Raw genomic sequence first — 16,596 nt, forward strand, 5'->3', positions numbered from 1 at the left:
TTATTACTTAATCACTTAATTTCTCTAGCAACTCTCTCTCCAGGTTCATAGCCCTATAGAAATATACTGATCAAGAAAGGCATATGCTGTAGTGGTTGTGAAGCCACCTCGTCCGGGAAACTCAAAAGGCTTCTAAGCATCATTCATAGTCCTAGAGGTGGTGTCTTTGCTATGTACAGGTGACTGCTCCATAGTGGTGAACTCAAGAAAATGTGTAGATATTGTGAACCTCTTCTCAGGGTCCGCCCCTCACTGAAGATAGTAAGTCTAAAAATGAAACAAGGTCACATATCTAGATGTACCAGAGCAGCCGTATCCACAACCAAAGACTTTCCCTGACAATACAGGGTCCCACCGGGATTTCTTATACATAGGCAGAACATTGTCTAAAGATGGAGTGATAGCAATTAGTGGCATTTATTGAGCGCTTACTGTTGCAGGACACTGTACTAAACACTTGGAAGAGTACAATAGGGTCGGTAGACATGTTCCCTGTCCACAAGGAGGTTACAACTTAGAGGGGGAAAATAGTAAGCAATCAAATGAAAAAGTGACAATCTAAGTGGTAATAATAATAATGGCATTTATTAAGTGCTTACTATGTGCAAAGCACTGTTCTAAGCGCTGGGGAGGTTACAAGGTGATCAGGTAGTCCCACGGGGGGCTCACAGTCTTAATCCCCAGGTAGGGAGGGAGACTGGTAGGGAGAGATGATACCTTATCCCCACTTTACAGGTGAGAAAACCTGGAAGGACTATCACATCATCTTCCTTCATATCTAAACTGAGGCCCAGGGAGTTGTAACTTGTCTAAAGTCACTGAGCAAGCTAGGGGCAAAACTGAAATTAGAAACTGGGTCTTCTGTATTCCCATTCCATGCTCTCCAAACTTCCACCGAGTCTTGCTCCAATGCTCCATTTTAAATCTGGATTAAGACAACTCTCCTTACGTTTGCTGGGTTCCTCTTTATAGGGACCCATGGATTCAACTCGCCCCTGGTCCTCCTGACTTCCAATCCTGAGCTCTTTTCAGTAGAGGTGACATTCTGCTAGGGTGAGGCTGCAGCTTTAATTTGCTTCCTTCTATCCTTCTCCATCTCCAGATCTTGAGGTTCAAAACAAGGGGTAGCAGCAGATTTGCAGACTAAACTTTAAACTCGCCTCTAGACCCTAAGCTTGCTGTGGGCAGAAAATGTGTCTGCTAACTCTGTTGTAGCCTCTCCCAAGTGCGTGGTACAGTGTTCTAGGCACAGTAAGCACCCAATGAATATCATTGATGGGTGGAGTCCTGGGCACCTGCAAAATCAGCCCTCTCTGTGCCAAGCTCCCTCTTTGTAGACTGTGAGCCTGTTGTGGGCAAGGATTGCCTCTCTTGGTTGCTGAATTGTAATATCAATCAGTCAATCAATTGTATTTATCAATCAATCAGTCGTATTGAGCGCTTACTGTGTGCAGAGCACTGTACTAAGTGCTTGGGAAGTACAGGTTGGCAACAAATAGTAATAATAATGGCATTTGTTAAGCACTTACTATGTGCAAAGCACTGTTCTAAGTGCTGGGGGGGGGGGATACAAGGTAATCAGGTTGTCCCACGTGGGGCTCACAGTCTCAATCCCCATTTTACAGATGAAGGAACTGAGGCCCAGAGAAGTTAAGTGACTTGCCCAAAGTCACACAGCTGCTTTCTAAGTGCTTAGTACAGTGCTCTGTACACAGTAAGTGCTCAATAAATACAACTGAATAAATCCAAGCTTAGTAGCCAGACTCCCATCCTCACCCCAAAACAGCAAAAAACACTTTGAAGAACAAATCTGGCATGGTATCGGTGGTCACTGGACCAAGTCAGCCGTTAGTTGGATTTACAGCTCCCCTTGAGCACAGAAAACACAGAAGTAGACAGGGATGAACAATTTTTAGAGGAAACACCATTCTTCCTGAGTCACCATTTCGGCAAGGGACAAAGCACATCAATCTGTGGTATTTTTTGAGCACTTAATGTGTGCAGAGAAATCCTGGACAAGTGGTCCTTTCAGTGCAAGGATTTCTTCTCAGATAGGGGCACATGCACAGACTCTCTCCCATCCCCCTTCCCCCCCACCCCCCTTTCTCTCTCTCTTTCTCTCTCTCTTTCTCTCTCTCTCTCTCTCTCTCTCTCTCCAATTGTATGCTTTTCTGACTGTGAGTTTTCTGTAGCAGCCACGGAAATGCAGGTAGCAACCTCTTCCAGGTTAAGTGGAGTTACACTCACCCTTGCACTTAGATTTGCATACTTTATTCACTCCTCCCTCACCCCAACAGCACTTTTGTACATATCCATAATTTGTTGATTTATATTAATATCTGACTCCCTCTCTAGACCATAAACTCTTTGTGGGCAGGAAATGTGTATGCTAACTCTGTTATATTGTATTCTCCCAAGAGCTTAGTACAGTGCTCTGCACACAGTAAGTGCTTTGTGAATACGATTGATTGATTGTGCAGTTATGAGTGGCTGCAAAACCAATTTCACCATCTGCCTCATGACACTAATTCCTCTCTCTTCTCATTCATTCATTGGCATATTTATTGAGCTCTAACTGTGTGCAGAGCACTGTACTAAGCACTTGAGAAGTACAAGTCGGCAACATGTAGGGACGGTCCCTACCCAACAGTTGGCTCACAGTCTAGAAGGAGGGAGACAGACAACAAAACAAAACATGTAGACTGGTGTCAGAATCATCAGAACAGATAGAATTAAAGCTATATGCACATCATTAACAAAATAAATAGAATAGTAAATATGTACAAGTAAAATAGAGTGATAAATCTGTACAAATATATATACAAGGGAGGGGAAGGAGGTGGGGGGGGATGGGGAGGAGGAGAGGAAAAAGGGGGCTCAGTCTGGGAAGGCCTCCTGGAGGAGGTGAGCTCTCAGTAAGGCTTTGAAGGGAGAAAGAGAGCTAGCTTGGCGGATGTGCAGAGGGAGGGCGTTCCAGGCCAGGGGGAAGGCGTGGGCTGGGGGTTGATGGCGGGACAGGTGAGAACGAGGTACGGTGAGGAGGTTAGCGGCAGAGGAGCGGAGGGTGCGGGCTGGACTGGAGAAGGAGAGAAGGGAGGTGAGGTAGGAGGGGGCGAGGGGATGGAGAGCCTTGAAGCCACATCTTTGTCATATTCATCATCCTTGTTGGAGCCAAAGGTCCTGTTTATTGGGGTCCTTGAGGTTCTTGCCCTCCTCCAGCTCTATGCAAATATTGATGCCGTAGGCATTCTCCAGGCTGAGATCAAGCTGTCTGGCAAATGTATTCAACTTGAACAGCTGCTTGTCCACAATCACTTGACAGGCCGAGTCCTTCACATGATAGTGGGATACATACTCAAGCAGGCAAGAAAATATTCAAAAAGAAAAATGGCCTAAGAAGTCAGGATATCCTCTGGAAGACTGTTAGAGAACAGTGGCCTTCTGACCTCAGGCTTAAGAATAAAATGAAGGAATACAGAGCTGTGGGACTATCCAACTCTGAATATGGCTTGTAGATTTGATCCCCACACCAAAGCCACATGGAATTCCACCAGTGTTGTAGGCCATATTCAATGTGAAATGGCAAGGTGGGATGGTTAGTACAAAATGATGGAATGAAGCTTTTGCTTCCCTCGTTGCAACTTCATTGGGTGGGACACGTGCAGAGAATAAACAACAATGGCCACACTGGCTGTTACAGAAACTGAAATGGGGCAGTTGAAAGCAAGAGGGAAAGAGGAAGTGCTTTAAGGATGTAGTAGAGCTTTAGCTCGGATAATGTGGTATTACAGAAAGCTGGGAATCTACTGCAGTAGATAGACCTGGGCCACTGCAGTGAAGAAAGGAACAGTTCTATTTGAGCAGATTGAGAAGGCTGTTAGGCAAAAGCAAAAACGTCACAGAACAAGGGACCCTCTGTGTATGTATGGGGTGATTGGGACCATCAAACCCTCACTGGCCTTTTCAGCCACACTATAATCCATAAGTAAACACCACCATCAGCGGTGTCATCTTTGTAGTATGAAGAACAGCTGAATACACAAGTCCACCAGAGTAGATGTCTTTGCGGGGATGGGGTGGGAGTGGGGGGAAGGTCTTCTCAATAACTAAGAATTCTCTGAGATCACCAGTATCTTAGAAAATGACAAACCCCATGTGCCTCAACCAACTTCCACGTTATTTAGAGCTCTAAACTTGAAGGGAAGAAATAGCCTTAATACACAGTGGGGACCCAGGCTAAGGGTCTAATTTTCGGCCTTCTCCGCCTTCAGCTCCCTCACTTGAAACTAACTGTGCTGATTCAGGGTGTTAATGCAGAATTTTCACATGACACATCATATAGGCTCTGCAGAATTGAAGACTGAATAATATTGCGCAGGATACCTAGCCGCCTACTGAAAGCTGGCAGAGTCAGGCGTGGAACTTTGTGAATGCTTGTCTGTACTCACGAGTTTGACTTCTGTGGAGCGGGAGGTGTGGAGTGTAAGATCCAGTGCTGCATTTACCATGTGGTTTCCCATGCAGTCTCTGCTCTGCCATGGGTTGCAATTCCCTCTGCGTTCCTCCGTCAATAGTGTCTATTGAGCACCTACTGTGTGCAGAGTCCTGTACTGATTGCTGGAGAGAGAATTCATTCATTCAGTTGTGTTTATTGAGCGCTTTCTATGTGCAGAGCACTGTACTATGTGCCTGGGAGAGTACAATACAACAGTAAACAGTCATTTTCCCTGCCCACAATGAGCTTAGAGTCCAGACGGGGAGCAATAGAAACAGCATGGCCTAGCAAATAAAGCATGGGCCTGGGACTCGGGTTCTAATCCCAGCTCTGCCACTTACCTGCTGTGTGGTCTTGGGCAAATCACTTAGTTTCTCTGTGCCTCAGTTCCCCCATCCGTCAAATTGGGGACTCAATACCTGGTCTTCCTCTTACTGAGACTGTGAGCCCCATGAGGGACTTGATTGTCCTGTACCTGCCCCAGCACTTAGTACAGTGATTGGCACACAGTAAATGCCTACCAAATACCACAGTTATTAATGGTGGACCAGATCCATGCTCCCAAGGAACTTACAATCTAGTGGACTTTCATACTCCATTCATGTAATTACATGAATCTGCAGGGTACCTCCCTCAGAAAAGATTCTTCCCGTGAGGAGCAACTTTCTTGTGGTCTGGAGTAATCTACTTTGCTATTGCTATTTTTTGGCTTTGGTGGGTTTGTATGTGAGCAGAATGATTCAGGATCTGACACTTGGTAAAGCAGTCATCCCCCATCCTGAGAAGAAGCATAACCTAGTGGATAGAGTACAGGTCTGGGAAAGACCTGGGTTCTAATCCTGGCTCTGCCACTTAGCATATTTTTTGGTTATTATTTCCTTTATTATTGATTATCAATCCCAGGAGAGAAAGGTTGTCAACTATTTCAGTCTTCTCTGTATCCACTACAAATGTGTTAAAACTTTCAGTAGTCATGATCATTGTTTTCTTGACATTCAAATATAGGCCCATCTTTTTGCTCTGTTCCTTAACAAGTATCTTTCAATAAAAGGTAACACAAAAGGATGTGGCCCAGGGCCTATTCTCTTTGTCCCTTGACTCCATTATCAAGAAAAAGGGAAAGACCCGCACTAGCCGCCTTTGCCCAGTGATTTTCTTTCTGTTGATTTTTAAGGAGTCCCATCTTTTGGACTATTGTCTGAAGACAAAGAAGACTTGTAAAGCAGCGTGGCCTAGTGTATACAGCATGGGCCTGGACATCAGAAGGACCTGGGTTCTAATCCCAATGCGCCACTTGTCTGCAGTGTGCACTAGTCACTTAACTTCTCTGTGCCTCAGTTACTTCACCTGTAAAATGGTCCAGCCTGATTACTTTGCATCTTCCCCAGTGCTTAGAACCATGCCTGGCACATAGTAAGGGCTTAAGAAATACTATGAAAAATGTGCTTTTTAATGTTCTTTTCTCCTAAAGCTTTGAAATGTTGGGGATTTTTCCATTCAAAGGTCCTCTCAGGAGTGGGTTCTGCTAGCTGTTGACCCAGAACTGGGTAGGCTAATTTTAGAAACAGTGGGGATGTTATGTTAGCTAAGAAGAAAACAAACTCCTGTACCATCTTGTGGGAAACGGGGGAAAAAATATTGCTTCTCTGCCTTCTCCTCTCTTTCACCTTCTGGGCATTGAGGAGACTAACTGGCAGTTTGGGGCTGTGCACAAATGACCTCACTCTCTGCAGACCAGGTTCTTAACTCCAAAGTTCCCTGGGAGTTCCCAGGATGCCTGTTGCTCCCAGAAATTGCCTTAGGAATCTTGCCTGTGCAGGAGAACGTTCGAAGTCTGGGTCTGGCTGCAGCCGAGCAGGCATTTCCTTGTTTAATTGTTGGGATGGGGCTATAGCTGCCACACCGCTATTTGAACACACAGGATGAGGTTATCCACTAAATGGGCTTTATGGGTTCGTGGATACAGGAATAATTGATGGCTTTCTCTAAGAAGCTAATTTATTCCCTTCTGAGAAACACTCAGTCTATTTTCACTTGGTGTATGCAAGTCTTCATTAAAAAAAAAATATATATATATATATATATATATATATAGAAGGGAATCTCCTTTCCCTCCTTTCCAGAGGGGATTGTAGGGACACCTGACCCTCTGGTGAAGTCTCCAGAGAAAGTCTGGTTCAGATCCAGGGAAAAGCCCTTCACCAGCTGATTATCCGTAATTCATCTACTATATCCATAATTTATATATTTATATCAGTATCTGCCTCCACCTCTAGACTGTAAGCTCGTTTTGGGCAGGGAATGTGTCCACCAACTATGCTGTACTCTCCCAAATGCTTTGTACAGTGCTCTACATGCAGTAGGTGCTCAAAAAAAAATACCATTGATTGACTGATGACACTCTGACTCTATAATGCCCCCCACCTCCACCCCATTAAGCTGTCTGACACCGGTCCCACAAAGACTAGTGAGATAAAGCATCACCAAAAATCCGCAGGACACTTTCAAAAAGCATTTTCAGCCCAACTCACCTAATGTGGTATGGAACTGTCTTAGGGTCTTTGTCCTTTCCAGTACTTTCTTTTAGGTCAGATCTCCGGAGGAGACCACCATGTTAATTGCTTGATTGCTTGACATGCTAGTCTGGCCTGCCTTTGCCCTCTCCTCTCCACATATGTCATTGTGTTATTGGAGAAGAAATTCCTGGAGGCAGAAGTCCCTTTTATATACCTATATATTCTTTTGTGCATGTGTGTGTGTGTGTGTGTGTGTGTGTGTGTGTGTGTCAGAGGGGGGTAGTTAATATTGGAAAAAAAAATCCAAAACTTCAGTATAGCAGATGGCCCTGAGGTGACCTGATTGATCTCAAATTTGGGGCTTTATTCACTGGTATTGGCCTCGCTCCTCCGTCTTGTCACTTGAGTGTGGGTGAGTGTCAGATTAGCCGGACCCGGGAGCTGAGCCCTCAGCAGCACGAACACTCAGCTCCATCCAGGGATGTGAGTGGGAGTCGAGTGACAGAAATTCTTCCTGGCTCTGGAGCTCAAGGGGATCCAGGGCATTTTATCATGCCAGGGTGCCGCTCGGGATGGCGGACCCACCCCTGCTCTTCAAATCACGTTCGAGCCAGCAAAGCTTCTAGCAGCACAGGGGTATCCAGGAATAGGCTGGCTGCTTTCGTGTGCGGCAGGGAGCCTTGCCTGAAAACGGTGTACTCTCCTGGTGATGCATCTGATGCTGCCACTTCTGATGCCCAGGCAGCTGCCGGCATTCAGGCTTCTGTGTGCGTATGCACAGACCACTCAGTCCTCACAGAGACAGGGAGCAAATTCGATGTCTTCACATCCCCAGCTCCAGGAGATAGGAGGCTTTGCCCCCTCCACTTCTCCTCCTCCCCAGAACCCGGCTTCTCCCTCAAAGCCCCCCCTCGCCAACCATACGATTGCTTCAGAAGATGATCACTTAACTCTGCCCGGAGCCTGGGATTCTGGGAGGACGAAGATGTGGAGTCACATCCCAGAGCGGCGTGAGCAAGGGAGGGTAAAAAAGCCGGACGTCTGCACCGTCTACAGATCGGTGCTGTTTCGAGGAAGAATGATGGAATGGGTGGGGGAGGGCAGGGAGAGGGGAAGGAAACTGTAGGTTGAAAGACGAGGAGGGCGCTTTGTGCTTGAGACGCGTGGAAGGAAGTGTTCAGAGAGCTGCACGGCGGTGGGAGTTGTCTGACCAACGATGCAGTCAAGGTTAGTCATCTGGCTGGATTCTAGACTCGAGGGGAGGATCAGTGGCTGGGATTTGGAAACACCAGGAATGGGAAGACTTCTTACACTTGTTATTCATTTTGTATTTCCCTTGTCCCTCTTCTACCCACCTCCCTCCATCCCTCGGTTCTCAACCTCCTTTATTATTATAATTATAATAATAATTATTATTATCAGCTTTTTTGAACTGCTTACTATGTGCCAGGCACCATACTAAGTGCTAAGTCATTACAAGCTAATCAGGTTGGTCACAGTCCCTGTTCCACCTGGGACTCACAGTCTTAATCCCCATTTAACAGATAACTGAGGCACAGTGAAGTGACTTGCCCAAAGTCACAGAGCAGACAAGGTCTTTCCAACTCCCAGGCGTATTCCCTCTCAAGTAGGCCATGCTGCTTTTCAATCCCTTATTCCTTTATAGATGCTACCCTTTGTACCTGGATTACAACAGCACTGTAATCTCTGCTGTGTGTTCCCCTCCTTCAGAGCACCTGTCACCTCATCCAAGCCCACACCCAACCATAAGCAAGCTGTGTCCAAGGGAGATGGTGGGAGTTGTGGCCCTCAAGTTAGATTTTCCAGGGGATGTCCTCAACTCCCTCCTGCTAAAGCTCTTTGCTTCCTCAGGACAAGCAGCCTGGCCTCGAGAAGGGATCCTCCTGCTCCTCCCCGTATGGCAAAATGGACCTTACACAGCCATTTACCTACTTCTTGGGGACTGGCGAAGCCTGCTGCATTTAATTTAGGATTATGAAGCCCCTTGAGGTCTTCAGCGATGAGAAACTCCCTCCGCTTGGGAAAGAGGAGTGAAGAGAGGAGGGGACGGTATTCTTTTGCATGATTTTAGCCTGTTTTTAAGCCCTTTCTCTGGATCTCTCACTGTGTCTATGAGTGGGTCTCTTTGTGGATGCACCCCTAGATGGGAGAAGGTCCTTCTTGTGGGGGGTGCCTCCACCTGTCTCTGCGTGTCTCTCTCTGTTTTTCTGACTTATCTCCTATCACTCCACACAATTTTCCTGTGCAACTTAACTCGGACTGGGAGTGCCTGCCATGAGGGAAGACTCTGAAGCTCTTCAGAACCTCCAGTGGAGGTGGGTCCCAGAGGGTGTTCAGAACCTGAGTGACCATGGAGACACCACCCAAGGCTAGGGGCAGTCCCAGGAAGAGGACAGGGAGATACTCCATCATCTCGGGACCACTCTGGGAAGGCAACCCTTTTCCCTGAAGTGAGCAGGTCCAGCAGTCTGGAAGTCAGAGCAATTGGAAGGCACTCAGGAAGATGCACCCTTGTGCCAAAGCCCTCCTTATCTGGACAAGCCCAACCTATCATCATTCAGCCCTTGATGCTCTGAAATGGGTCTCAAAACACTAGTGATAAAGCCCTCTGTCGTTAGTGGCTGAGTCAGGTCATGCAAGGCAGACTCTGGGACATTTTTCAATTTGGCATCAGATTTGACCTTGTAGATTTTTGCAGACTGGTTATCGGATTATTTTTTTCTGAAATGGCTTACGTTTGGATGCCTGAGATCTCAGAAGGATAGCGGGGCAATACAACCTTCTATCATGCCTCTGAGAAACAGAAATAGGGCAGAGATATTGTGATTAGGTGGTGCACAACTTTATTACTCCTTGATTTGAAGTCTAGGTGTCCCCGGTGAATCCAACCTACACTCTTACCCCTGGATGAGTCAGAGTATGGATGATTCAGTGCTTGTCTTCACCACTAAAAGTAAATGGAGGGGAACTTCAGCCATTCCAAGTGTCTTATGGTGTCAGTGTTGTAAATTCATATTTATTGAGCACTTATTGTGTGCAGAGTACTATACTAAGTGCTTGGGTGAGTACACTATAACGATAAACAGACACATTCCCTGCCCACAACGAGCTTACAGTCTATTTGGGGGGAGACAGACATTAATATAAATAAATTACAGGTATGTACATACTTGCTGTGGGGTCGGATCGTTTTTCTACAAAACCATTCAGGACATGTCACCCTGCTCCTAAAAAAACCTCCAGTGGTTGCCCATCCACCTCCACATCAAACAAAAACTCCTCAGCACTGGCTTTAAAGCACTCCACTATCTTGCCCCCTCCTCCCTCACTTTGCTACTCTTCTTCTACAACCCAGTCTCCACACACTTCGCTCCTCTAGAGCTAATAATAATAATGATGGCATTTGTTAAGCGCTTACTATGTGCAAAACACTTTTCTAAGTGCTGGGGAGGATACATGGTGATCAGGTTGTCCCACGTGGGGCTCACAGTCTTAATCCCCATTTTACATATGAGGTAACTGAGGCACAGAGAAGTTAAGTGCCCAAAGTCACACAGCTGACAAGCGGTTGAGCCAGAATTTGAACCCATGACCTTTGACTCCCAAGCCTGCACTCTTTCCACTGAGCCATGCTGCTTCTTCTCACTGTGCCTTAATCTTGCCTATTTTACCGCCAACCCCTCGCCCATGTCCTGTTTCTGGCCTGGAACGCCCTTCCTCCTCCAATCCGACAGACAATTACTTTCCCCTGCTTCAAAGCCTTCTTGAAGGCACATCTCCTCCAAGAGGCCTTCCCAGACTAAGCCCACCCCTTTCCTCATCTCCCACACCCTTCTGCTTTGCTCTGACATGCTACCTTTGCTCTTGGGCCGCATATATCAGAGGTCTGGCCCAAAATAATGCAGATATTGCTCTAATGTTCACTGTACAAGAAATGATCAGCATTTGGGAGTCCATTAGAGATAGTGAATAATAACAATAATAATTGTGCTATTTAAGTAAGCACCATACTGAGCATTGGAACAGAATCAAGATAATCCAAACAGACACAGACCCTACCCCACATAAGACAGTCTAAGGGGGAGGGAGAATGGATCAATCAATCAATTGTATTTATTGAGTTCTTACTGTGTCCAGAGTACTGCACTAGTCACTTGGGAAAGTACAATTCAACACAGTTGATAGATATGTTCCCTGCCCACAGCGAATTTTTAATCCCCATTTTACAGATGAGGGGACCGAGGCAAAGAGAAGTTGTGACTTATCCAGGGGCACGCAGCGGGCAAGTGGCACAACTGGACTTATAATTCAGACCCCCCAGCCCTGTGCTCTTTCCACTGGGCCATGCTGCTTTATCCTGGACCCATCTCTACATTGAAAAATTTGTAGAAGGAACTAGAACTGATGTTTTCAAGTTTACTGTAAATCAGATCCAAAAGATCACCCTTGTTTATGGATGGAAGAGGATATATAGGACTCTCTGGAGGCTATGGGGCCAAAACTGTTTGGAAAAATGAAACTCTTACTTCCGCTCTGGTTGAGTTTCTGTCTGTTGAGAAGCTCTGGAATGCTAAGCCAAGCTCTCTCCACCCTGCTCAAGGTTGGGAAAAGAGCACCTCTTTGGGTAACTGATGTGCCTAGGGAAGGTCCAAATGAGATCAATCAATCAATTGAATTTATTGAGCACTTCCTGTGTGCAGAGCAGTGTACTAGGTGCTTGGGAGAGAACAGAGGTGCTAGATCTCAAGGAGCTTACAGTCTAGGGAGTGGAGATCAGCGTCAAATGTCACCGAGTCATTTCTGATTCATAGCGATTTTATGGACATTTTATCCATAGAGTTTTCTTGGTAAGAAATACAGAAGTCGTTTGCCATTGCTTTCTTCTGTGCAGTAAAAACTTAAGTCTCTACTGTTGTCTTTGATCTACATTTTGATCACCCGCCTTTGACTCTTTCCCATGCCCAGCATAGTGAATCAACTTTGAGTGATGCTTCGGCTTAGACCTTTCCATTATGGGTAACCCCGTTGAGAGAATATCTCTCAGTGGCATAGCTCTAAGCTTCATTGGCTTACGCAAATTTTTCCGCCATGATAAGGCATTGATTCATAGAGGAGAGAGAGGGAGATAGATATTAAAATAAATTATAGATATGTACATAAGTGCCGTGGGGCCTAGGGTTGGGTGAATAAAGGGTACAAATCCAAGTGTAAGGGTTACACAGAAGGGAGATGGAATAGGGTAAATGAGGGCTTAGGGAAGGCTTCTGGGAGGAGATATTGTTTTAATGAGGCTTTGAAAGTAAGGAGAGTGATTGTCAGATATGAAGAGGGAGTGAGTTCCAACCCAGAGGCAATGGTATGGGTCGGGGGTTAGTGGTGAGATAGATGAGAGGTATAGTGAGGAGGTTGGTGCTAGAGGAGTGAAGTGAACGTACTGGGTTGAAGTAAGAAGTCAGCGAAATAAGGTAGAAGGGGGCAAGGTGATGGAGTGCTTTAAAGCTAATGGTAAGAAGTTTCTCTTTGAGGAGGAGGTGGATGAACAACCACTGGAAGTTTTGTAAATTCATAGGGACACTTCTGGAACTTCTTCACTTCTGTCGTTCTGCATTTGGCAGGATGTTTCTGAGGGAATAGTTTGAGATTTTTACATAACTATTCGTTGCAAGGCAAAAGCTTATAATGTAAATGTAATGAAGGTAACTCAATAGTATCCATTGTTCATCATGATTTTTGAAGATGCTTAAAAATGTATTTAGAAGTTCCTTTGGTGATACAAAACCTATTAGCCTTTTCTTCTGAAAGAATAAGCCAGGATGGGACAGAGACTTTGCAATGTAAACTCATAGGAACAGAGATTTGACAAAGATTTTCCTAAAGATCTATAAAAAGGTATTGGGAATATCTTGCTTGCTGAGCCAATGGATTTGGATCAGTTTTTCCTAACCCAATCCACTCTGCAACCCTAACATGTCTGCATGGGGCAAGCTTGATTTTTGAAGAGTGTTTGTATATTAGCGTTAAGTTTGCTTGGGATTAACTTAAAATCATGGGCCTGTGCCATGTAAACAAGGTGAGAAGCAGCATGGCCTTGTGGATAGATCATGGTCCTGGGAGTCAGAGGATCTGGGTTAATAATAATAATAATACTAATACTAATACTAATAATAATAATAATAATAATAATAATAATTGTGGTATTGGTTAAGTGCTTACTATAAGCTCATCATTGTACTATGTGCTGGGGTGGATACAAGCAAATTGGGTTGGACACAGTCCCTGTCCTGCATGGGGCTCAAAGTCTTAATCCCCATTTTACAGATGAGGTAACTGAGGCACAGAGAAGTTCAGTTACTTGCCCAACGCCACACAACCGACTAGTGATGGAGCCAGGATTAGATCCCATGACCTTCTGAATCCCAGGCCCATGTTCCTTCCACTATGCCTAATCCTGGCTCTGCCACTTTGTTTGCTGTGGGACCTCGGGCAAGTTGCTTAATTTCTCTGTTCCTCAGTTACCTCATCTGTAAAATGGGGATTAAAACTGTGAGCCCCATTTGGGACATGAACTGTGCCTAACCTTAATGATCATGTATGTACTTGAGCACTAAGTACAGTGCCTGGCACATAGTAAACACCTAACAAATTCCATTAAAAAAAGAATCAGTGAACCACCGGAAGCCTCCATATTCTTTTACGTCCACCACTCCACTTGATTAATAAACTGTATTTTAGTCTTTGCCAGTCAAAAGTCACTCCTAGTAGCTTAGGTTAGACTCCAGTGTCTAGGCAGGTTTATCAACCTTGAGTCAGACAGATTCCTGGATTCATTTATTCAGTCATATTTATTGTGTATTTACTGTGTGCAGAGCACTAAGTGCTTGGAAAGTACATCAATCAGTGGCCAAGCCTGAGGTAATGATCTCATCACTTTTTGGGTTCAGAGCACTTGTACTAAATGCTTTGGAGGGTACCACACGATGGTGTTGGAAGAAACAATCCCTGCCCACAAGGAGCTTCATGGCAAGAATACCCTGGCCACGGTTCAGCCTAGTATTTTAGCCTGTTTGTGCTAAAGTGTGAAACAGATTCAGGGTTACAGGTCCCCATTAACAGGGGGTGATAATCTGATATCTCTAGCTTCATTAGGGCACGAGTGTAATCCATGAAACCTTTTCAACTTGCTGTTAAATTTGGTCAGAAACAGGATTTAATCAAAGCAGATTCACATTGAAGTGCTGTTAAAATCTGGAAAGTGAGGTGGCTAACGGCTAAATAGCAGGGTACTCCGGGGAATTTGGTTTTTCACCAGAGTTCTCCCTTTTTCAACCCCACACTGTGAGTGATAGATGACCTATCCAATGTTGGGCCACAGAATGGTGAGAAGGGAAGGTGTCTGTCCACCTGATGAAACAATGAATTCTGCTTCTTTCTATCCCTCCTTCGTCTCATATTCCCATCACTTTACATTTTACTCTTCCCTTCGCTGGGATACGAGGTGGGTAGCCTGTTAGATGAACCTGGCTGTCAAAACATAGAAAAATAATATGCCAAAGCAAAATGAGAGCTCAGGGCTGCTCAGTCTCATCTGTGGCTCTGAGCACACAGCAGGTACCCACACACCTCCAGACTGTAAGCTTGTTCTAGGCAGGAAACCTATCTACCAACTCTATTGTATTGTACTCTACCAAGCACTTCATTCATTCGTTCAATCTTATTTATTGAGTGCTTACTGTGTGCAGAGCACTGTACTAAGCGCTTGGGAAGTACAAGTTGGCAACATATAGAGACAGTCCCTACCCAACAGTGGGCTCACAGTCTAGAAGGGGGAGACAGAGAACAAAACAAAATATATTAACAAAATAAAATAAATAGAATAAATATGTACAAGTAAAATAAATAGAGTAATAAATACGTACAAACATATATACAGGTGCTGTGGGGAAGGGAATGAGGTAAGGCAGGGGGTTGGAGAGGGGGAGGAGGGGGAGAGGAAGGAGAGCTCTGCAAATAGTAAGCACTCAATAAATATGATTAATTTATTGATTGCCTTGTGATAGTATTATGACAGAAAAGGCAGGGTGTTTTCAGACCATGGTCTGGGCTGGGTTTGGGTGCTGTGACAGGAGGGAAAAAACGTCTGAACTGTGGGTTTGATAATGGATTGAAGATGTCGAATATCCTACATATTGGTGCGCTACCTAGGGAGCAAGATGATTCCCAGGACTATGTTCTCTGAAGAGATCAGATACTTACTGTAGGAGAGATGTTTCGATTCTTCGAAAGTAGTGCCCCTCCCTCTCACCCCCAACATTGTAATTATTGATTCAAGAGCAGATCTTAGGCAGAGAAGACAACTTCCTCTGTTTAGAAACAATTCCACTGGAACTTCCTGATACTAGTGGAAGAGAGTCTTTTCTTACTAAGCCCCGGGTCTGTAGAAATATAGCATCTGTATAGATGACAGTCTATTCGGAATATATGAGAACCTATAGGGTGCATTGGTTTATATTAAAAGGCATGCCTTAAGGCAATAGTGTGTCTTGTGGGTTGGGGGAGAAGTTCCTCTGAGGTAACATCCAGCAGTTCTTTCTTGAAAATATTGTGCTGAACATGAGATGCTTTCACTTTTCAGCCCCAATCAGGACACCAAAGGAGAAAAGTTGTAATCTCCTGCCTTACCCTCCTGTCTTCTCTTCATAGTGTATTAAACCTGCCAGCAAGACCATTTAGCTGCAGGACAGAGCCTTGATTATTTACCTTAGTGCCCCTGGGTTAATTGGGAAATGTTCAATGGCTTATCTACCATCACTTTTGGATAGGGAATCACTCTTTTTTTCCCCTCTTTCTCCTTTCTCTTCCTCTACTCCCCCCTCCCTTTTCCCCACATGACTTTCCCAGTTTATCTGACAATCCTTCCTTTTCTCCAGCATGTACAATAGAGGAGGTGGGGGTAGGGACGAAGGGACAGATTTCCTCTCTTGGTTTACTCCTCTTCCTCCAGACACTCCCCTGTCCACCACCATTCCCCTCCCCTTCCTAAATTCCTTTGCTTACCCAATTATCCCCTGAACTTGGACGGAGGCGGAGGGAGATTCCACAGACCTGCTGGAGGAAATGAGCATTATTAACCATGTCCCTTGCAGAAGCATCCGTCTGACTTTAACTCTGGGAGAAGCACTTACCAGAGCTGCCTTCTAAGAATTAAGAGTTTCTTCAAGATCTCCCCAGGGAAGAAATGATGTAATTCCAAAGGGCACGCATATCTTCCCCCCACCTTTTCTTTTTGGGAATCCCAAGTTTGGGGGACAGTGGGGAGGGGAGGAGCTCCATCTCGGGCTCTCTCCTTGGTACAACGTGCCGATTCCAGAGGGGAGTGGGAATGGTGTGGGGGAGGGAGTGAAGAACTCCAACAGCCGGCGTGCAGGATCCAGGCACGGGAAAGAAGGAAGGAAGGAAATTCTGGCGCTGCTGTTGCTGCCTTGGAGCCACGGCCACTGCTGCTATCAGGGGTGGGGAGTGGATGTAGGGGAGGGGGCTGCAGGGGGGAAGCTCATGGGGCTGTAC

General features: G+C 45.4%; 1 protein-coding gene across 1 annotated transcript in view; it reads left to right on the top strand.

Annotated features, from left to right (window-relative positions):
• Window positions 1–16,596, top strand: part of KCNT1 (potassium sodium-activated channel subfamily T member 1) — a 290,128-nt gene that overhangs the window by 21,947 nt on the left and 251,585 nt on the right. The window lies entirely within an intron of this gene.

The sequence above is a fragment of the Tachyglossus aculeatus genome, chromosome 4 (genome assembly GCF_015852505.1).
Source record: "Tachyglossus aculeatus isolate mTacAcu1 chromosome 4, mTacAcu1.pri, whole genome shotgun sequence".
NCBI classification, from domain to species: domain Eukaryota; kingdom Metazoa; phylum Chordata; class Mammalia; order Monotremata; family Tachyglossidae; genus Tachyglossus; species Tachyglossus aculeatus.